This window comes from Lemur catta, chromosome 18 (genome assembly GCF_020740605.2).
Source record: "Lemur catta isolate mLemCat1 chromosome 18, mLemCat1.pri, whole genome shotgun sequence".
Lineage (NCBI taxonomy): Eukaryota > Metazoa > Chordata > Mammalia > Primates > Lemuridae > Lemur > Lemur catta.
In genome coordinates this window covers 34,236,794-34,259,575 of record NC_059145.1, presented here as the reverse complement: position 1 = coordinate 34,259,575, position 22,782 = coordinate 34,236,794, and the positions used below count along the sequence as shown (strand labels likewise).

Genomic DNA, 22,782 nt, shown 5'->3' with positions numbered 1-22,782 from the left:
CACTTCTCTGCTACCATTCCCCTCCTGTTGTTCCTTCTTTAAAGAAGGCCCCTGGGTACCCATATATTCTAGGGACTGTGCTAGGCCAGGAACACAGAGATCAAGAAAGTCCTTGGCTGGCTAAAGACAAAGCCACATTAATAATTATAATGCAAAGTGTTAACAGGCAACAAGAGAGTCATGCACAGCAAATTCTGGAAGCACTGAAAACTGGCATTTCCACTTTTGGAGGGGAAGAGAGGTGGTCAGGGAAGATTCCCTGGGAAAAAGAATTCCTAGTCTAAGCCTTAGCAAATGTGAGGAGACAGCTAGGCCAAGTTGGGGAGAAGAGTATTCCCAGAAGGAAGAGCAAGAGCATAGGCATGGGTTTGAGGAGGGCTAGGATATGTGGGGACTGCCAAGTGACAGTGCTGGCCCAGGCAGTCACAAATTCCTCAAAACTGTCAAACAGTCAAAACAGTCAAACACTTGTTCATTTTCAAGAGTCCTATGGAACTTTTTGCTGTTGTTAAAAATGTTAAATATTCCACTTTGTTTGTTTATACTCTACCTTGTTCCAGAAAGGATTAAGGCATCTAATACCAAATAAAAGAGGCTCATGTTACTGGAGAGGGGAGGAGTGAGGGCCTGAGTTACATCTGCCACGCAAATGCCAAGCTGGTCTCAGCAGGGCTTGGAGAGTGCACACTCAAACTCAGAAAGCTTTTCTAAAACAGAATATTCTGATTCAATACACAATTCCCCAGCTGCTGGGCGACGCGGGAGGAGCTGAGAACCCATTTCTAGAGGAAATCTTGGAACCAATGAGCTTCATCAGCTAAGCTAAATACCAGGTAAAGAATTTGCGTCCTCTCATTTGTTCTCTGTGCCCAGGTGTGTACTTACCTGTGTATGACCTGAAGGTGCAAAGCAGCACAGTGCAGGGGGAGGCACAGGCTCCATGGCCCTGTTTGCATTTCACTTTCACCACTTGGGTACGTCACCTAGGCTTTCAGTCCCTCAGTTTTCTCACCTGAAGAGGTAGCTAATAGCAGTCTCTACCTCAGAGGATTATTGTAAAGATTATAAGAATTAATACATGTAAACAGTGCCTGGCACATATGAGGTGCTCAATAAATACTGTGCAATGATTAGTTTCTAGTCCTCTGCTAAGCACAGAGAGAGCAACTGAAGCAAAGACCATTGCATTGTCTTAAGGAATATCCAGTCTAGCTGGAGATAAGATCACCATCAGGGAAACCGGTGTGGTGGAGAGAAGGGAGTTCGGAGCAAAACTGGGTTAGGGCCCTAACAGCTTCAGGAGGTCAAGAGAGTGGCAGATAATGACATCTTCAAAATTTTAGAGGAGGCTCCGTAAAGGAGCATATCTAGGCTGAATCTAACAGGTAGGCTTTAGGCAGATAATAGGGGATTTCAGATAATGGCAAACAATAATCACAAAGACATGGAAAAAGGAATGAACACTGTATTTTTAGAAGAGGAAAAAAATACCCCATTATCCAGGAGTAGTGGAAAATTCATAAAAACTGCTCAAGGGGACTCATTTGGGAGGAATTTGAGGACCAGGCAGAGGTAGTCGAGCCTGATGTGGTTGGAAATAGGGAGGAACGGGCCATCTGTCATCAGGGGAGGGGCACAGAGAAAGTGGTGTTTCAGGAAGGTGAACCTGGCTGAGGCAGCAGGTTGGATGGGCTGGGAAAGTTCTGAGTCAGAACTCAGGCCGCCTCAGGGGTGAGGTGATAAGGCTCATGCCAGACTGGTGTTGAGAGGACAGACAGGAAGTGGTGGACGGGAGAGGTGCTCGGTGGGAGGAACTCACTGGCCCTGGCCAGGGACTAGACATGAGGTCTAAACGCTCGGGGTCTGCAGTCTGCCAGCATGGGTGTGCGCCCCAACTCAGCCACTCAGCAGCCTTGCCGGAGGGCACTGACTCGGTGTAAACCGACTTCTTCCTTTGCAAAATGGGATCAGAGTGCCTACTTCACATGGTCAAGAGCACTTAGCACAAGGTCAGGCTCATCGCCGAAGTGGTCAAAAACTGGTAACCATTTCTGCAGTGCTGGTATGATAAAGAAGGAAGAAAAAATGAAGATCTGTACCCTGTCCCTAAGCCACTGACTGAGACACAGTCCTGCTTAGTCCCTGGCTCCCTCTTCCAGAGACCTCATTAATGTTTAATCTCAGCTATTTAATGCCTCATAGATGTAAATGGAGACCTGTTTATCATTTTCCTTTTATTACATACCCAACCCATTTCCATCTCTCCATGGAAACCAAGTCTTTCCAAATATATCAAAAGAAAATGGTTAATAACTTTGTTTCATTTAAAAGAAACAGCTTAAGTTAAAAAAAAAAAAGGTAAGTACTTTGCACTTTATTTCATAAGAAGAGGGAAGAAAAAAGATGACACACCGTACTAGTGATTACCTGCCCATTTTAAGCCCTGTCAGCAACACAAAGACTGAAACCAAAGTGAAATCCAGGGTGTATTATCCCTCTAAGCCCCTGTGTTAACTCCAGGGGACTGAAAGGTATATGTCTGCTTTTCTACAGGAGCTTTGTGGCAGGTTCAGAAAACCTTTAAAGAAGTGTCGTATTATCTCAGGTAGGTGTGTTCCAAAGAATCTAAACTGAATGTACTTCTGTTTTAACTCCTAAAAAATGTTTCTCAGCTACCTAAGTTTCCCAAAGTCCATCTTGCACAATACATTTGCAGAGGTGAGTCATGTTTGACCTAGTAAGTCTGGAAGTAAGGAAGTGGGTAGCACAGGGAAATTCCTCCTTAGTATGCCTTTTTCACCCTTGCAGAGCTATCCTTGATGTGCCAGGCTTTGCCTCCCTGTTAAGCTCAAGGTATTTGGAAACAAAGTTTTGAGAAAAGCCACAAAGTCAAAAGTGGTCAGGCAAATGACTCATTGCTGATCGGCACCAGTGATCAGCCCTGGTGGTCACCATGTAAGGACTTCTGACCCTTCAAGAAACCAGCAGGAGAGAAATGAGGGAGTAACTTCCCTAAGTCTGCTAAAGCATATGCGCTGAGGACCTTCCAGTCAACCTAGACCTTAGAATGCCTGGGCAATTATCATTTTTTTTTCCATCCTTTACACATGCAACTGATTAATATTACAACATAAATGAGCTTTTACTAGCCAGTCCTGCTTCCTTACTGAATAAAGCCCAAGCCAGTGATTGCTTTTATTACAGAAGGAAATACATGGCTTCTCACCAATTCTTTGGATAAGGTGACATGGAAAAAGTAACCTCTAACAGATGCATGGTACAGGAGAACTGCTACTGCTCAGCAGAGAAATAAAACCCAAGGAGAAATGCCTTTAGCCACCACAGAAACTCCACAACACTCATAACTTGTTGTCCATGCATAAGAGCACAGTTGTAGGTCTCCTCAGGCCTGAAGTTCTCTTCAACACGTTAAAAACCACGTGACCCTAGGCAAATGACATCTCTGAGTCTCAATTTCCAGCCTTTAAAATGGAACCAATATCTACCCACCCTCACAGGATGTACAGGTCAAATGGGTTAGTGCACAAAAAGTCTTTAGGACTACACCTGGCATGTGGGAATCATTCTATACATATTAGCTGCTGCTATTAATGTAAGATAAAAAAAAACACAGCCTCTGTCCCACTGGACAGTGTTGTTATGCAGGGTTATGAGGAAATTGTTTTCAGTAGAGAAATCCTCCTTGAATGAGATAGGAACACATTGGAACTTGGCTTCAGTTCCATAACACTGTTGGGTTAACTGTTTCTTTAGAAATTTCTTTCTTCTCTGGGTCTATTTAACAATCATCTTATGACAGAGCAGATTGGACTGGCCCTATGGGTGACTGAATGTTGTCACTTTAATACCTGGAAGTTGTAAATTGTCTAGACAAGAACAGTGAGAAGAAAAATGTCTTAAAGTCATGGAACCATGGGAGCTGCCCAGGCCCCTGAAACCCTTTCAGTTTTACCTGTCATGGTAGAGACACCAAAAGGGAAAGTGTCATGCCATGTGTCACAGATAATGAAAGGGACAAAGGCAGGACTGAAATCCTCAATCTAAAGACTTTCTGGCTGCTTCCAATTTTAATTAAAGATATTAGCTGTTCTTTAGAATTTCAGTAGAACCTCACTATAAAATCATCTGGACTTGGTGCCAATTTTGGGTGGGAGAAAGGGGATGAGGGTCATATTTTAGTTACTGATTCAGTTCTTTCAGTGGTTACTGATATATTCAGGTTTGCTCTATATTTTACTGTGAGTAAATTTTGGAAATTTTTAAAGGAAATTTCTCATTGTATCTAATTTTTAAAATATATTGGCATAAAGTTATTCATAATACATTTTATCATTAAAAAGTCTCTATTGCATCTGTAGTTATATCTCTAGTTTTATTCCCAGTGAAGCATTTTGTATTTTCTGTACTTCCTTTCTCTTGTTTAACCTGGACAAGGATGAGACAATAGAAGAGATGTTCAACAGAACTTCCTGCAACAATGGAAATCTATTATTTTCATTGTATGACATGAATAGACCTGCACTGTCCAATACTACGGCACTAGCCACTAGCTCAGTGTGGCTCCTGAGCTCCCACTATGACAAGTGTGAATGAGAAACTGAATTTAAAATTTTGTTGACTTTTAACTAACTTAAATTTAAATAATCACATGTGGTGTTTACCACAGTGAACAGTGCATATATTAATAGATAGTCTTTTCAAAGATTCAGGTTTTATTTTTGTGGATCACCTCTTATTATTATTGTTGATGTTTTCCATTTCATTGACTTATACCTTTGCCTTGAAAACCAATTCCTTCCTTCTACTTCTTTATGTTTACTCTATTTTCATGAAGACCAATCATTAGACAAAAAACAGACTGGGGCAGGGTTCTATTGAGGCCTGAATCCCTTCTTCCTGGGATTCAAGTCCCAAAGGCTCGGTAGGAAAGGCCCAGGGAAAGGTGATGGAAAAGAGAAGATGAAAAGCTGAAGGCTTCCAGAGGAAAGCCAAGCCAGGAACCTGGCTGTTAAGAATATTTTCTCTCCTCCCCAAAATGAATCGGTTGATACCAATGTGACACTGAAAGGGAAATTAAAATGCGTGAAGAGCAGGTTGTGGACTTGAACTCCCATGTAACTGGATTCCTCCTTGGGACTTAAGGCTCTGACACATGATACTTTGTAGACAGTGTCCTGCTAGCCCTGCTGAAATCTGGACACTATGGGCCTTTTTTATATGGGGATATTTTTTTTTCATATAAATGGAGTTCAGAACCAGGAGCTTAGCTATCCAGAGATTTCACCATTTGGGACTAGGAAGTAGAAATGGAAGCAACAGAAAAAAGATGCAGATGTATTGCTGTACAGGGACCGGAAGAAATCCCCCTCTGCCTGGAGGGAGTCTGTCTTCGGGTTTGAAGACGAGAACCACCCTCCATAAAACAAAAATTCATTGCACTTCCAGTCCCCTGGGCCTCACTTCTCGCTTGCAGCCAACAAGCAATGCATACTAAGAAGCTCCCTACCGTGGGGGATGCCAGGGCAGTGGGGTGACAGGGAGGCCACAGCTCCTAGAGACCATCACAAGTCACTGCACCGTGAACTCTAGAAGGATTAGGCTGCTTCTGTTTTGATGCCTGAGCTTGGAAGAAAGGTGAGAGGCTTATCCCAGAAGGACTCTAAAACATCACGAATAAAAAGAATGAACCTTAAACACACTGAAACTTACGGTGACTTGGAGAACACGTTAGAGAAAGTTAGCTTATGATTTCGAGGTTTCCTGGTGATTTTACCAGAGTAATTCAAGTTGTCTTATAATATTCCCTGCCTCGTGCTACTTTTGAATTGTATTCTAAATGACCTAAACACCTCTGTTATGTAATTACCTGTATACCCAGAAAGCCACTAGCTGTTCCCTGATAATGTATTTCATGAAACGACCAATTGCAGAGCCAGGCACTCTGCCGAGGGCTGAGCTCACAATGATAAACCATATAGATAAGGTACTTCTCATGGACGGATATTCTACTGAAGACAGGCAGACATGTTAATAAATAAATAACATAATTCATGTGGTGACAAGAGCTATCAAGAGTACAAAACAGGGAATACGATGGAGAAGATGTGGAGGGCAGGGGAGGGCCTTAGGATAGTCTGGGAGGGCCTCTCCAGGAGGCAGCCGCTACGCTGAGCCCCATATGATGAGAAGGAGCCAGCCCTCTAAAGATGGAGGAGGGTGGGTTCCAGGCACAGGAGACAGGAGGCTCAGAGATCCTGCGGTGGCAATAAGCTAGTCATATTGGTGGGGAGTGGCAGAGAAACAGCCAGGGTTCCAGGAATTTGGTGAACCAGCACAAGATGGTATGATCAGAGGAGGAGAGAGATACTAGAGCCAGACTAGGGGAGCTCTTGTGAGGCAGAGTGAGACTCTGGATTAAAGGTTCATGAAATATTTGAGGCTACTGTCCTAAGGTATATCGTCAGATAAGACAGTTTTTATACTTCCATACTGACCTTCAAAGCACAGTAGACCCCAGTCAAGGCAAGTTTTCCTCAAAGAAAGAGCAGAGTACATCAGTGATTTTTGCTCAATGAGTTGGGCAAGAAACCCAGTTCCTCCAAGAACACCCCACGTGTGCCTACCATAAAGACACTACTGTAGGGACTTCGCAGAGCTCAGGGGCCTCCCTGGTGGGCACACAGTCAACCTGGGTAGGCCCAAACCCCTTGGCAATCACCCCTGCTTCCGCCTCTGGGTTGTACACAAAGATTTTTTTTTTTTTTCCTGCCACTGGGAAAAGTACACAAAAATAGGTGTGCCACTTGAAAATCAAACAGAGAGTAAACACCCAGGGCAGCTGGGCCGTGATCTAGATAACACCGGAGAATCTAAGAGCGGGAAGTCACATAACATAAAAATAAGAAAGAGAGAAGGAATCATGGCAGTAATGATCGGTTTGGAAAAAAAAATAGATGGAAAGAATTTGGAAGGTAACAACTTCCAGATGGTCCTGGTGGTGAAGATAGCTACATATAGAGAAAGAGGGGCTAATTAGTTCCTGGGCCGAGGCCCCGGTTTCTGTTAAGTGAGTGATTGTCTCGTGGTGGTTTAGTTCAATACTAGAGGATACACACCACATCACGAGTAAATTAAGTATTTAGCTTTTTTTTTCCCCAAGCAATGGGAACTGCCTAACCTTAATACAATTAATTAAGACTCAATGAATGTTTAATTTAGTTCTGGTGCTTGTACCAGGGGCACAATGGGCTCTTTGTTTTGGCCAAGCTCCTAAATATTGGGAAAAGGGAGAAAGGCTGAAAAAGAGCAAGGGATAGTCAATAGCTTTCCCCTAAACACCGAGATGCACAAGTTGGTTTCCAAACGTAACAGCCAATTCAGTGAAATCCAAGAGATTGCCCTTGAAGGAGGCTGTGGACCTTCCAGGAGGAAAGAACAAATGTTGCATGACGCCTCTGTGCTCGCACTGAAAGTTACTAGCCAGTTGTTCAAACTCTCCCTCCAAAACTCTAGCTCTGCCAATTAAATGGCCCATCTTTACAGCACACGCTCAACTAAACTCTCACTTGGTTTCTTCCCATTGTTGAGTCAGGAGCTATTGGCAGAGATCTGAAAAGAAGATTGAGAAAATTTAAGAGGTGGGAATAGTCATTGGAATGCTCTTTTCAGAATGCTGTGACCAAATGGACCGTTTTTGGCCAGCCACCAAGCATCACCTGACAGGTGTCTGGACAAAGATGTGGGGATTTTTATAAATACAGAATCCACACTACTGGCTCCTGAGAGAATTCCACAAAGAGCAAGAATAATGACAATAAAAAGTGCTTGCATTTACCATGTATCTACTGTGTGTTATCCCTGTGTGTGGTGTTCCACTTACATTATCTCACTCGACCTTCACAATAATGTTGAGTGGTCAGCGCTCTTATCCCCTATGGGACATGTGCGGAAGCTGAAGCTTTGAGATATTAAGTCCTTTGCCCCAGGTCTCCTCACTAGCAAATGGAGGAACTGGGATTGCAACCAAGGATGCTTGACCCTGGAGTCTGCACTAACTCTTGCTCACACCTGATACTGTGCTGAGTTACTCTCTAAATGAACTCCCATTGGGTGGATAAGCTAGAGGGATTGCCAAACAGCTGGCTCTCTCTATGCACACCAGCAGAGGAAGGCTTGATCCTTTAGCCAAAGTGGAAATGTGTGCTGTGTGCCCCCTTTACATACCAACCTGCAGAGCTGGCAAGAGGCGAGAACCACTGGTGGATCCACAGAACATCAGCTTCCCATCCCAGTCACATTGGACCTGAGAATTAACTGGTTGGAGAAGAGAAGCAAGGAGCAGGCCCAGGGCATGGATGACTGTGAGGTTCAAATCAATTTTTTTTGGGGGGGGGAGGGATCTGGTCTTAATCTACTGCCGGAGGGTTGTCAGGCTCAGGAGACCAGGTGAGGTGGAGATAAGCAGGCAGGGAGTATTGACCCAAATTCCCATCTCTCTATTCTCTTGAGTGTGGTTTCAGTGGAAGCCCAAAGGGTGGCCGAGACATCTAGCTTGGCTGGGGGTTAATTATCCCCCCCCATGCTATAGGATCTTTAGCAGCCTGAGGTGACTACAGTCCTAACCTAGAACTTTAAGACCACTCCATAGAAGATGTAACTCATCTAAACAATCATTATATTGCAAAATGTAGAGCCAGTAAGACTCTTGGAGATAATTTAGACGAGCATCATCTCCCTCTCAATTAGCACCAACTTATAGCCAAGACCCTCAATACGATTCTGTGGAAGAAAGGAAGAGAAGAAAGAAGGAAGAAAATTGGTTAGTCAGCTAGCTAAGTTTCCAAGAGGCTACAGGGTCCCAGATTAGTGGCAAAACTAGGACTAAAACACAAGTATCAAAATTCCTACCAGGTAGTCTTCCCATTTTATCACCCTGTCACTATTTTTCCCTGAGTATCCACTAATTGTCCATCTGTCCATCTATCCATTTAATCAAGAGAATCCTTATTGTCTACTATCTGCTAGGCAGACAGTGCAAAGATGAGTAATGTTCCTCGTGTGTGGGCTCTAGGACAAGTTACCAATGTCTAGTACTGTGCCTGGTCTACACAAGCAGTACTCAGTAAATTTTTGCTAAAGAGATGCATGAAAGCACCCAGATAACACAAGCCAAGGTAGATCGTAAGGAGTTAGGAACACCCCCAAAATTGAAAGAGTGCCTGCTACAAAGAAGACACTCTGTAATAATTGTTGAATGAATGAATGAGTGAATGAGTGAGTAGATGAACAAACAGAAGTGAGTCCAGCATAATTTACATTGCTGGGCTTTAAGAACACTAGGCAGTGGGGTCTCTGGGGAAATGACTCCTTTACATGACTTTTTCTAGGGGATCTTGTCTCAGTTCAGGAGCTCAGATCTTGGGGCTCTGGAATCAGAAAGACCTGCATTGGAATCCTGCTCTGCCACAATTCACCCTATGTCCTCGGGCAAGTCAGTCCTTTGTCTTCTCTGATTCTTGCTCTCTAAGAATACAAAATAATAGAGCCTCCCTCATTAAGTTGCTGGGAAGATTAAAACTTGGTCAAGTAAAATGCTCGAGAAATACAAGCAAATCTACCAGGAATTCCTATCAGTCCTAACTAAAAGCTTTTATATTCCATCTGTCTATCCATCTATGTGTGCATGTATCTAATTATGTATGTATGTATCTATCTGCACTTCCTATTCACCAGGCATTATTTTAGAAATACTGATACATTTAATCCTCATAACAACCTTAAGAGTTAGGTACTATTACCCCCCCATTTTGCAAATAAGGGAAACAAGGAGCAAAGAGGTTACATGGCTCACCTAAGACACACAGCTAAAGAGTGGCTGAGCTGTCCCATACAGGCAGCCTGGCTTCATCGTTCGTGCACCTAAATGCTGTGCTGTGCTGCCTGCCGGAAGGTGAGGCAGGCTCACTTTCTGTTCCTCGAAAACATGAATGGTCTTTGCACCACTATTCCTGCATGGTTCAAAACTCAGAGACAGGTAACTTGTATGAGATAATTTAAAAAAAAGTGATCATCAAAATGGTCATGTCAAAATGGCCATGTCAGCCTGGCAAGGTAGAATCCAAACCAGCTTGGCCAAGGAGGAAGCTGAGGGCCAGAGAAGGATCATGGTTCACCCAGGCAAACAGCACCGGGACACCAGTGACTAGAGCCTTGCTACCCGTAGCTCTTGCAGGACCACCAGGCTGTGACAATGTGGTTCCTCCAACCACGACACAGCTGGGGTGGGGGGAGGGTCTGGAATCATGATTTGATTTCAGGGAAAGCCCGAGATGTCCAGACAACTCTGGTGACATTTCTTGCCTTGGAAGATTTGGCCACTGCCTCATGCATCATCTTCTGAACCCTGTCCTGTACGCCCTAATTCTTTGCCGTCATAGTCATATTTATAGTCATAATAAAAATAATAGTTTTTACTCATTAGCATTATAAGCCAGAAACTTCACATATGTTATCTCATTTAACCTCATCACAGCCCCATGGGTTAGAGGCTGCGGTCCACATTTTAAAAATGGTGTGTGGAGGTTTCCTTTATTTCTCTGTCTGGCCACCTGCCCATCCGCCCTATGACACGCTAGGCCTGGGCCAGCCACGGGAAGATGCACAACACTGCTCTGTTCTCATGGGGTTAATATATCCCACAGACAGTGGTAACGTGACAAAGGACATGAGGAGCTGGAAGGAGAGGGCACGTGGATATGGTGAGGGAACCGGACCAGGGTGGGTGCAGGGAGGGTTTCCCTGAGGAAGCAGAGGGAGGGCCTGAGCTGGAGTCAACTGAGCCAAGGGGGTGAGCGGGGCCAGGGTAGCAGGGGGAGGAGCATGTGCATATGCTCCCTGGTGACAAGGCTCTTGAGACCTCCAAGGGCTGGGCCCTACCTTGCCTTGCCCATGGCTAACCAGCTACTCTTGGTGGGAGGAGGGGGCACACGCAGCTCACTGTTTCCACCGTGCCATTCTGCCTGTCCCTTGTATAGCACAAAGTTCCATGACCTCCTCATGATGAGGACTGCATCCTCTATGGGAGAGAAGTTACATGATGACAAAGAAGTATCAGGAATATATTAACCCTTTTAAATTATTTTGTATTTTATCACCTGTACCAAATCTACATATATTTGAAAAAAACAGTCAACTGTTCTATATTATTTACTTACTGATCCAGTGGACAGACTGGCACATTTGGAGATCTTAAAAAATAACTCTGTGTTCCTTGCCCACAAGGGTTCTGAAAAGGTGGCTGGTGTATCTATCTCCCTCTACTGGGCGGTGAGCTCCTTAGGGGCTGCTCTTTATTTCGGGGCCTGACATATATATTAATGATAGGCGTTTCGTTTAACATGTGTTGGCAGAACAGATACATGCATGAATGCTCAATGGCCTTTCATTCATTCAACAAATATTTATGCAGTGCCTACTCTGTGCCAGGCACTGGTCTAGACCCTGGAGCTGTAGCAGTGAGGAAAATGGGTAAAATATCTGCCCTTATGGAGCTTACATTCTACTGAGTCCAGGAAGAATTACTATGTTTCTCCTTTCATATGTCACTGAACAGCAAAATGGCACCTTTAAGGAGTTCATCCTTGATTCTTTTTAATCAACACAAAGATGACACCAATGCACACCCCTCCAGTCCCCTTTCCTTCTAATCACAAAACATACCATGCCTGGGAGTCAAGGGTCCCAGGTGGGAAATGCCGCATGCTCTGCCTGCCTCCCACATGGCCAGCTAGAAGCTCCATTTGTGTTCCAAGACCTGGGGACTTGTCACTCCAAAGGAGCCCCTTCAGATGTGGTGAGTTTGTCAGCACTTATCAAGCACAGCCGAGACCTCTGCATTAGGCAGGCTTAGCACAAAAGGGTCTGGTTCTTTCCTCTTCCCAAGTATGTAGCTTTTACAGCGGATCTGCAGGGGTGGTTAGGAATTCAGGTCATGGAACGCCCCAGACACGAAGAGAGTTTATAAGAGTCTGCTCATGCCATAAGTAACAGACAAAAGTTGAAGTAATTTATTTTCTTTGAATATTATATTTTATGTATCCATGCGTTCTCCCAGGATAGCCAATGCACAGACTGTCTTGAAACTACTTGGGATGTAGGTACACCATACATCCACACTCCTGCTATTTATTGGGACCAGCTTGCTCCGTTTCTACGATCCTGCCTGAATTCTACCTATTAAATATTGTCAGTCCCAGCTGTAACATAATCCTGGCTGAGATTCACATGCAAGATGTAATCTTGACAAGCCATTTGGAATCTCTTCTAAAAAAAATGTAAAAGCCAGCATTCTTCCAGAGGAATGAATCAGTCTGATAAAAATGTCTACAGGGGAAGCCTAATCAGTTCATATGAGAACCTGTCAGTAGAACCTCTACTTAGACTGTAAGATTAAACCATCTTCATAAATCGTCATTAGAAGGAAGCGTGATCCATTCGGCTAAGATGGTCTTCTCCTATTTCCAGTTAGAAACTCTGGTTTGCATTTATTGCATGGAGACGCTGGCAAAAGCCATGTCTAGAATGAGCATTAAAGGATAATGAAATCTCACTTTTGCTCACTAATAGTGGTTATTTTTAACCTGTTAAAGCAGGAGGGCAGCTCTTCCCCTTCCCACAGCAGTTCAGAGAGTTCAGAAGGGGAAAACCTACCTCGCTTTATTTTTTCTTTTTTCTAAACATCCTTTTTTTGACCTCTTATCCAGATAATCACCTGCTGATTATTTTAAAGATATGTTAATATTTAGACAAATCCTCCAAGATCTCTGTCAGGTTGGAACAGGAAATGTTGTATGTCATTTTAATGTTTATCAACATTAGTGGTGAAATCATATCATTATGAGGGAAAACATTTTCAGATGATTTTTTTATATTGTTTAAAGCAATCAGAGTGCAAGCTCAGGACCACGCACAATGAGGAATCATCTCAACTCAACAGAGGCTCTGCCAGATAAGTAGCAACTTCACTCATCCATCACTTTAAATAGCAACTGTTTCTGTCAGAGACTTTTATTTGAAATCATTTTTTATCTTTCTTCCCGTCTCACAGTCATCCACGCTAATGGGGGAGAGTAAGGAAAAATGAGGGAGATGGCATCCAAGAGTAAGGCTGACAGCACAGAATTCGGGGACAACCAGGCCTGGATCTAGTCCTGGCTCTGCTCCTTGCTGGCTGACGACCTTGGGCCAATCACTCATCCTCCCTCAGAAGCCTCCATTTCCCCATCTGCAAAATGGGATAGTAACATCATCACCTCACACAGCTGTCGCTAGGATGGAGCACAGCACCTGGGACACTGGTGGGCCCAGCACAGCATCTAGAGCATCTTAGATGATCAATAATTATTTGTGTAATGAATGAATAAATGGCTCAATGAATGAATCTATTCCTACCAAAATGGTAATATTCCAAATCAGGAGTTGGCAAACTTTTCCTGTAAGGGGCCAGTGAGTAAATATTTTAAGCTTTGCGGGCCATCTGGTTTCTGTCACAACTATTCAACTCTGTGTTGTGGCATGAAAACAGCTACAGAAAATAAATGAATGGGCGTGGCTGTGCACCAATAAAACTTTATTTACAACAAGAACCAGGGGACTGGATCTGGCCTGCAGGCCACAGTTTGCATACCCCTGTTCTAAAGGCCTCGCTTGCTAATGGCAAACCAGATCTGACTCTTGAAATAAGTGCTCAGTCATGACTTCTAAGCCCGGTCGGACCAAATCATTCAAAGGGAAATGAGGAGGTGATGAGAACAGTCCTTCCCAGCTTCACCTCAATCATGTGCTGTGCCCTGCCGCAATCCCCCAACTGCTGCTAGCACCTGGCGTGGTCTCACAGGTATGCCAGTCACCCCTGGCTCCCAGTCCCTATCCTGGGGACTTGTCCATCCTATAAACCTATAAACGGTTGCACCAGTCCCTCTTGGGACCAGGCCTGTGGCTGAGCCCCTGGCAGGCTGCAGGTGCTCCTGGATGGCTCCAAGTCTTTTCCTTCTCACACCAATGACAGCCCTGCTTTATCCGAATCCTCAGGGAAATTCCTCACCCATGTCCAGGCAGAAAAATGGAAATGTAATTCCCTAGCTTCCTTTTCATCTTCAGAGTACAGAATCACACTGTGGAAGACGGAGAGGAATGAACCAGAGCTGCTAAGAGGACAGGTGGGACTGGCTGAGGTGACAGCTGTCATGTCCTAGGCACGGCAGGGAGCCACCCCCACGTGCAGAGGGAGAAACAGAGCTCAGAAAGCATAGAGGACTTGCCCAAAGACACCCACAGGGAGCAGGGACTGGCGTCCAAGCTGGTCTGACCCACGTCTGACCAATGCTAAAGCCCAAGTTATTAAAAACCACTCTCTGTCCCTGAGTACAAATGGCAGCTCTAATCCACTGAGTACTCAACAGAGCCAGGCTTTCAAATTTAGTACAAATCACAAGTATTTTACTTACTGATGTGTTTCCTTGTTTTTGTCCGACTCCCCTAACTAGACAATAAACTCAAAAGCAACTGCTCTCTATATCCAACATGGTCCCTGACACATTGCAGGTGTTCATAACATATTTATAGAATCAGTTAATAAAGAAAACCGATGAGGATATTAGATAGTTGTAACCATCTACGGGCCAGGCACTGAGCTAAGAATTTGACATACATTATCTCACTGACCCCTCCAACTCCACCAGTTAGTTACTATTACTTTTCCCATTTTATTGATGATAAAACTAAGGTTCTGAAAGGTTAACCCTTTTAGCCCAAGGTCAGAAAGCTAACAAATGGCAAAAGCAATAACTGAACCCAATTCTGTTAGGCCATTAACCCGGATTCCTCTTATTCCCCTCAGTTCCTCCCACACAATGACTTCCCTTGTCCCAACCCAGACAGGGAGTCCGCCGCCCAGGGCCCCGTTCCTGCCACAACAAAAAGTCATCTTTTCTCTTTCTCCCTGACCATGTTTGTTCCTACTGTCTGGAAATTGTCCTCACCTATAAAATCAGGATAATTTTCCATTGTTGACACACATCCCAACCTCCTCCATGGGTTTTTTTTTGTGAGAATTAACTCCATTTGCAGCCATTAATTAAGTTGTTAAAAGCACAAGTAGCTTTTTCTCCATTTTTACATGGCTTCCCAAATGGTTAACGCCGAGTTCTTTCTTGGTGCAAGCGCAAGGAGCTCATAACTTTTCAATGGATTATGAAACTTATTCCCCCAGGGGCTCAGCAAGGCAGTCATCGCTGGGCATAGCTTTGGCATTACATCAGTGAATTCAGTCCTTCCTGAGCTAATGGTGGTTCTTAATAATATTATTGGAATTATTATTACCTTCAATTAAAAGGTTGGCCATGAATGACTTACTACTTCAGAGAGATTCCCCAAAGAGTCACGTTAGACTTCGCAGTCTTTTCGCCAAGGGCACCATAAGAGCAGGAACCAGAGTCTTTGCCCATCCACCAAGTAAATACATTAATTAATAAATACACAGCATTCAAATACTTTTATATTGTTGGCTGGTTACCAGGTTTTAAATTGACTTCCTTAAGGGTGGATAGGGCTGGTTAATCACTACCACTTTGTTCTAAAAATGAAAAGGAAATCAGGAAAACTTTAAGCATTTTTCTTTATTTCTACTCACCAAACTACATTAGAATAGTGTTAACAGTATAGCTGCAACCTTCACAGGATGCCCCTGCCGCTTATCTTGCTGAAGACGGTGGGCAGCACAGGGTTTGGTTTCAAAGACAATATGATGAATGGTCCCTGGTAAAAGCACTACCTACGACATCTCCCTTGACAATACCTGGGAGCTGAGAACACCCTGGAGAAACGCCTTCAAAACCAGGTGAATTGCTCATCGGATCGAGGGCCAGTGAGCTGCTTCTGTATATGCACTTACAGCTGGAGATAGTTCTCAAAGAAAAAACAGGAACATGTAGGTTGGGTTAAAGAGGTTTTGGGCTGTGTCCATAATCTGACGCTCAGGCACCATGGAAATATGTCACCCACCTCTAGGGAGACTAGGTCCAGGTGCTAGGAGAGGAACACTACCTTCATCCACAGGGACGAGTAGTGTTAGCATGTCCCCAGACCAAATGGACAGGGAAGAAAACTATCTCAAGGGTGCAGGGATGAATTTTGGGGACCCAGGTGCAGAACTTCGGGGGAGGAACATCTGAGGAAAACAGTGTACTCATACCCAGGAGGCCAGTGACCAGGACACAAGCCACAGAGAAGCCCAGGGAACCTACAGAAGGGAGAGAAAGCACAGGCTGGGGCTGAAGAGGAAGAAGATGCTGGGACACTCTGGTATATAATGTGCATGAAAATATTAATAGTTGTCGAATCAATGAACAAATGAATGAATACTTAGGAGAGACCTAACATCCTGCTTGGCCTGAAAGCTCTGTCAACTGAAATCTACATCAGCCAAGAAAGGGCATGTGTGCAGCACGCAGGTTAATTTCAATACTTAGATTTAGAAAAACCCTCTCTCGCTTTTAATCCAACCAAACTCAATTCAATCAACATGCATCAATTTACGGCACTGTAATTTCTGTGGGGTGTGTGTGTGTGCATGTGCATGCACATGTTTAATTTTTGTTTCTAATAAAACTGCTTACTTAAACCCCTGGGCTGCTTACGAGTTGAGGAAGGGCAGGAAGCAGATGTTTTCACACTTGGAGCAAGGCTGAGAGAGGAGGTGGTGCATCACCCCAGGTATCACTGCTGCCTCTGATGAGGAGGAGGCAGACCCGCAGACAGCTGGGGCCCCAAGGAGAGCTGTGTCACACTCAGAGGAAGCAACTCGAGGGCTGCCAGGGAAGACTTGCACTGCCTGATATTGAAAGATACCACAATTCACAGGTCCTGTGGCTGCACTTCACCTCCCCAGGAGAAGAAATCTGTGCTGTGTTGGAGCAGCCAAGCCTTTGCCTTGATTCTTTCTCTGCCTCCTTGGTAACTAACTTGGACTTCCTGCTTCCTTGACAGCCCATTCTTGGCCCATCTGTCTTTGTTAAGGAAGGAGATTCCAGGTTTTTCTACAAGGCTCATCTTCTAGGAATGGCCTTGTAGCCTGCAAAAGTTTCTGCCTATTCTTGATACATATTATAGCTTTCTCTGCTATACCTTTCTAAAGATCCGACCTCATCCACACACCTGGAAGGAGACACCCCACAAACAGCTTGATCTGCCCCAACTGGTAGAGTTGACTGTACCAAACTAGGACTCCTGCTTCAGGAAAATACATCTATAAGGCTGGTCAGTGACCCGTAGCTTGTGACCTGGTTTTGAGATGGACAAATGAGCTTCCTCCCCTGGAGATTGAGAAAGAGGATTCCAAGAGACTGAGCCAGTCTATGATAAGGTTGTGAGAACACGCAGGCTAGGGCAAGGGCATGAGGAAAGTAAAGGAAATTGGATGAGAGGGGACAGAAAAACAGATGAGAAAGTACAAGACAAACATCCTGATTTTCTACTCCCCAGCTCCAGTCCTGTGCAGCTCAGCTACCCATCGAGCCCTTCAACTCAGTGACAGTCCCCACAGGTTTTCAAAAGCCCTGTATCACATGTTCTTTTTGCCTGCATATCATTCAGTATAGTTTTGGGTTTTTTTTGTAGTAATACCTTGATTTTTCTTTTGTGAATTTTGCTTCCCCCACTCTCAGACCCTGGGGAGGGAACATGACATAGGCCCAGTCAACTAAAATATCCTATTTCTTAGCTACACAGTGGTTGGTTCATGGACAGGAACACAATAAAAGTTGATACAATGAGATTCCATCTTCAGTTGCTAGAACTACTGCGAGAGAGAAGCTCCATACTTCTATAATATCCATACTGTTATATAAACATCTGGGGCTATCAGCAGCTGTTTTTCTATTTCTATGGTGAATCTTATGGTAGAAATCGGCAAGAGAACGAAATCCCCTTGGGGGAAAGCAAAGTCAAAAGAGATAGAGTCCTAATACCATTATTTTTAGCCCCTGGATCTAGCCATACCTGAAGCCATCATACCTTGAATTTTCAGATATAAAAGCCAATATATTCCTCTTCCTCCCCTTTAAAAAAACAGTTTGAATTCATGCAAGAGCCCCAACTATTACATATCCCTTTTGGAGTCAGATAGCCAGTATAGGTTCCTATTCCTTGTGGCACAGGAATCTTCTCTATCAATCCCTCCTCCCTTTTCCTTCTACTATTTTCTTGATCATGAAAAAGGTGTTAAAGGAAAAGCAAAACTTCTACCTTCAGTTACCTCGGTGCCTTGGTAAACTGCACACTCACCAACTAGCCATCTTTTCCATCTATCTTGCTAGCCCATCAAATTTCTCAGTTTAATTCAAGTAGGCTTAAATGTCTTTGCAGAGCATAATGAAGATTATGCAGACTATTTTATGGTGAAGAATAGCTCATGACTTCTGGTCAAATTCCACTGGCCAGAAGCCAGTTGCATAGTGGGGAAATGTAACCTTTCCTTACCCAGGAAGGATGGACGGCACTGGTGAGTACATGCTTCCTTTTGCACTAACACTAACATCCTCCTGGTCCACAGTAGGCACTCAATATTTGTTGAATGAATAAACAATGAGGAGTATGCAGAGTTGGGGTTTGTGGGTAATTCAGACACTCCTCCTTATACTATCAGAGAAAGAGGAAAACACACAGAACTGAAAGCCATATCTGATTGTCACCCATGGGTGAGCACTTTCTCTTTCCCAAGAGGAACATGCTAAATTCAGTCTCTCTTCACATTAACCCAAATTTTCTCTCTGGCTGTCATGCCTTCCACAGATTACAGGTTTTGAGTTTGCTTTCTACACTGATTTGCTCTCTCCACATAATTATACCGTGCCATTCCTATGGCATCCCAAAGTGTGCCGAACATCCTATCTGGTGGGTGAGGAAGGGAGAGGAGAGGAGGAATCTGCTTGTTAAATTCACATTGCATATGGATTTAGAAATCTTTTACTTTCACGAATAAGCAGTACAGAGATAGATGAGGGGCAATATTTTCCTTGACTAAAAAAAGGTAATATATTTACACCAAGAATCACATACATACAGGTGTATGTATGCATCTATTTGCCTAACCAGGAAATAATTATGAAATCTTATCACTTTATTTACCTGGGTTTATATATTCATGAGCAAATAAGGCATAGAAATTTAATCTTGGAAATTTTAGAGGGAGTGCCTGCCCAGCTTGGAGAAACTCTTATGCAGTGCTGGTCTTCCTGCGGGTGGGGCTCTGTGGGTGGTTCTCCCTGACACTAATACTGTAGGGTCAAGGTGTTCTATTTAAACGAGTATTTTCGGCTGGGCACGGTGGCTCATGCCTGTAATCCTAGCACTCTGGGGAGGCCGAGGCAGGTGGATCGCTCGAGGTCAAGAGTTCGAGACCAGCCTGAGCAAGAGCGAGACCCCGTCTCTACTAAAAATAGAAAGAAATTAGCCAGACAACTAAGAGTATATATAGAAAAAATTAGCCGGGCATGGTGGCGCATGCCTGTAGTCCCAGCTACGCGGGAGGCTGGGGCAGGAGGATCGCTCGAGCCCAGGAGTTTGAGGTTGCTGTGAGCTAGGCTGATACCATGGCACTCTAGCCTGGGCAACAGAGTGAGACTCTGTCTCAAAAAAAAAAAGAAGGTATGTGAACCCCTTGAAATTTTCTTTGTGCTTATACATTTTCTAGGGAAAGAGTCCTCAGTCATCATGTTCCATCCAAGGAGTCCATGACCTTGCAAAGATTAATCATCACCAGTGTAGACAGAGAGATGTTAGACTGATAGATCCCTTGCTCCCATACTGCCCACTAGCCCTAATTCAGAGTGTCTAAAACAGTGGTCATCTAGACCAGCAGTCCCCAACCTTTTTGGCGCCAGGGACCAGTTTCCTGGAAGACAGTTTTTCCACAGACCTGCGGGGGTCGGGGGGTGGCAGGGGCAGAGCTTAGGCAGTGATGTGTGGCCCGGTTCCTAACAGGCCACGGACTGGTACCCAGCCATGGCCCGGGGGTTGGGGATTGCAGATCTAGAGTGATAATGTCCCCAATTCAAATACACAAAGTTCTCCTGATTGGAGAAAAGCTGGAACCTGGAAGAGGGTACTCCCCTTTGACAGGGACCAAAATTTCACAGTAAATAATGGGAAAGAGATTTGGAACTTTATCTTTAAAAATGAGACTAAAATTTTTAGAAATGAGTACACATGTTATTTTGAATAAAATTTAGGTTATAATTTCAGGAACTTGATAGTTCCATAAAGAACAAAGAATAAAGTAAGTGTTGATTTATTTGGCTCATCGTTTCCTAACGAGGTTGTACGAGGGCATCATGTGACATCCTTCACTTTCATCAGCGCAGTCATTAAGAGGTTGGCGTTTGCAAAAATATTTGAGACATATGACATTTTCCTAAGAACCTGTCATAAGCCTCTAACATCCAATCACTCTGAAGCCCCTGGGTTGTCATCATGTTTATTGACTTTTTAAAACTGATAACAAGTTATCTTCATTTGTTAATGAATTTGCATGTGACACAAACCTGGTCTCCAAAATCCCTTTCATCAACTTGATAAAATCTTATATCTTTCAAAAAATTTGTTACTTTGTTTTGCAAGTGTTGTGCAATCTATTGCAATCGCTGGCTGAATCCAGATAATCCAAGAAAAAAAAAAGATGCACCAAGAGTTGACTCTCAACAAAGTGGGAGGCCCAGTGTTAACGGGGAAGGATGTCTCAGTGGGGCTAAATTGATAAGTGGTCAATTAATCCATGAATGTTTTAATGTTATGACAACTTTGGCTTTCCTGCTACCTTTTAACTACAAGTCCCGGATAATGAATTTTTGGATAAGGGGAACCCAAGGGGAATCCCTGTGTAGTTAGTACAAAGTGGTACCAGGTTGGGGAAGGGAGAGGAGGGTCCTTTGATTGCATTCTCCCATAAAAGCCATGTTGCGCATAGTGGCTGGCGAGGGGGAAATAATACATTTCAGGCAAGTGTAGGTTAAATAAGCCCTTGAGAATCAGTCCATGAACTCTACTCTAGTGGAAAATGAGGCCCACATTCCAAACCAATTTCACAACGCCCCCATCCCCCTTTTTAATAACAACCCATTTTTACGTAGGGGGTTGCCTAGTCTACAATTCTGTAATAGTGAATTTTTGCTTATTGTGTTTCTGGATAACAAGGTGTGCCTGTGTTTCTTTCTTGCATATCAGTTTGCAGAAAGTAATTGCCCTGCAATTCTTAATCCAGCCCGTTCACGCATTCCTTTCTGCATTGTTCCAGTTTGTCATGTCTGAGCTGTCACCTGAGAGCTGATCTTCCTTTACTAAAATCCATTCAAGAAACATTTCTATCCTTCAAGATGTCTGATACAAAGATACACTGTTTTGACTGAGCCAGCAAAACATTTACAGAGCATCGTTTCCCCAAGTACTCCGACGTTACTTCCCAAGGAAAAATATGTTTGTAAAATAAAATGGTGGAATTTAGACTCATGACGGTTTTTTGTGGGAGGAGGGGAAAGGGTGCTGGGAGAGGTCACTTAGTAAATATAACCCTAAGAATAATAATGTTAATAACTGTTCCTTTTCACTAAAAATCTTATTATGTGCCAGATACTGTGCTAGGCACTTTTAATGAACAATCTGTTTTAATCCTTATAATTAATTTCCCTGGGAGGATTTTTTTCCCCCTCGGTGGAATGTAAGCTCCATGAGGACAGGGATTCTTGTCTTTTTATTTATTGCTGCATCCCTGGTGTCTAGAACAGAGCCTGGGTAGACCAGATACCCAATAAATATTTTCTGAATAATGAATGAATCTCCATTTTATAGAGAGGAAAACCGAGGCACAGAGAGGCCAGGTATAAGCAATTTGCCTAAGGTCACAGAGGTAATAAGTAAAAAAGTGAGATTTCAAACAAAATTTAATAACAAAACTTACAGTCTTAAAATATATGCTTCCCTCTTCTATCTAACACACACACGCACACACACACACACACACACACACACACACGCACATACACGAGCCTGCCCAGCTCATCCAGTCCCTTAGCTCCCCACTGGCCAACTGTTGCAGGACACATTTTTGTTACCCATCCTCCTCCTTGACCTGTTCCCTTCCAACAGAAGTCCCCTGTAAGCTCTTCTGCTGGCAGTTTTCACTAGTATTTGGTGACCTCCCCAGCCCAGTTCTCGTTCCCTATGTCACAACCCCTGCCCCATGACAAACTGTTAATTATAGCCACCACAAAGTCTACACCCGTCCAGGAGACGGGCTGTTTGGCAGCAGCTGTGAAAGCTGAACTAAGTTATTTGGGGATTAATCCACTGCTGAATGTAGTCTTACAAGTACAGCTTTGGGAGGAAAAAAAGATAAAAGGAGCGAATGCTGTTCTTATAAATGTGAACTTCTACATAAAACACACACAGGCATACCCACAAATACGTTGAGTAAAAGTTAAAATATGATTATCAAAGGATAAGAAGGACTTAGAATTGTACTGTAAAACATTAAGAAATACGCCTCGGCTTTGTGTGTTCTGCAGGGATCTAAGTGTGCTCTGAGCCAAGGAAAGTTAAAAAAAAAGAGAGAGATAGCAAATTGAAATATCTTTAGGTAGACTTAAGTACAGCTTCAGAGATTATAATTCAGATCAAGGCTAGAGCTCCATTTCAACATTCCTTAACTGCTAG

General features: G+C 43.7%; 1 long non-coding RNA gene across 1 annotated transcript; it reads left to right on the top strand.

The window, feature by feature from the left end:
- The first annotated feature begins 637 nt into the window (after window positions 1-637).
- LOC123623161 lies at window positions 638-21,530 on the top strand. Its single transcript, XR_006729812.1, has 4 exons — window positions 638-833; window positions 2,554-2,605; window positions 18,442-18,577; window positions 21,368-21,530. It is a non-coding gene; the product is annotated as an uncharacterized LOC123623161 (long non-coding RNA).
- Window positions 21,531-22,782: the final 1,252 nt, after the last annotated feature.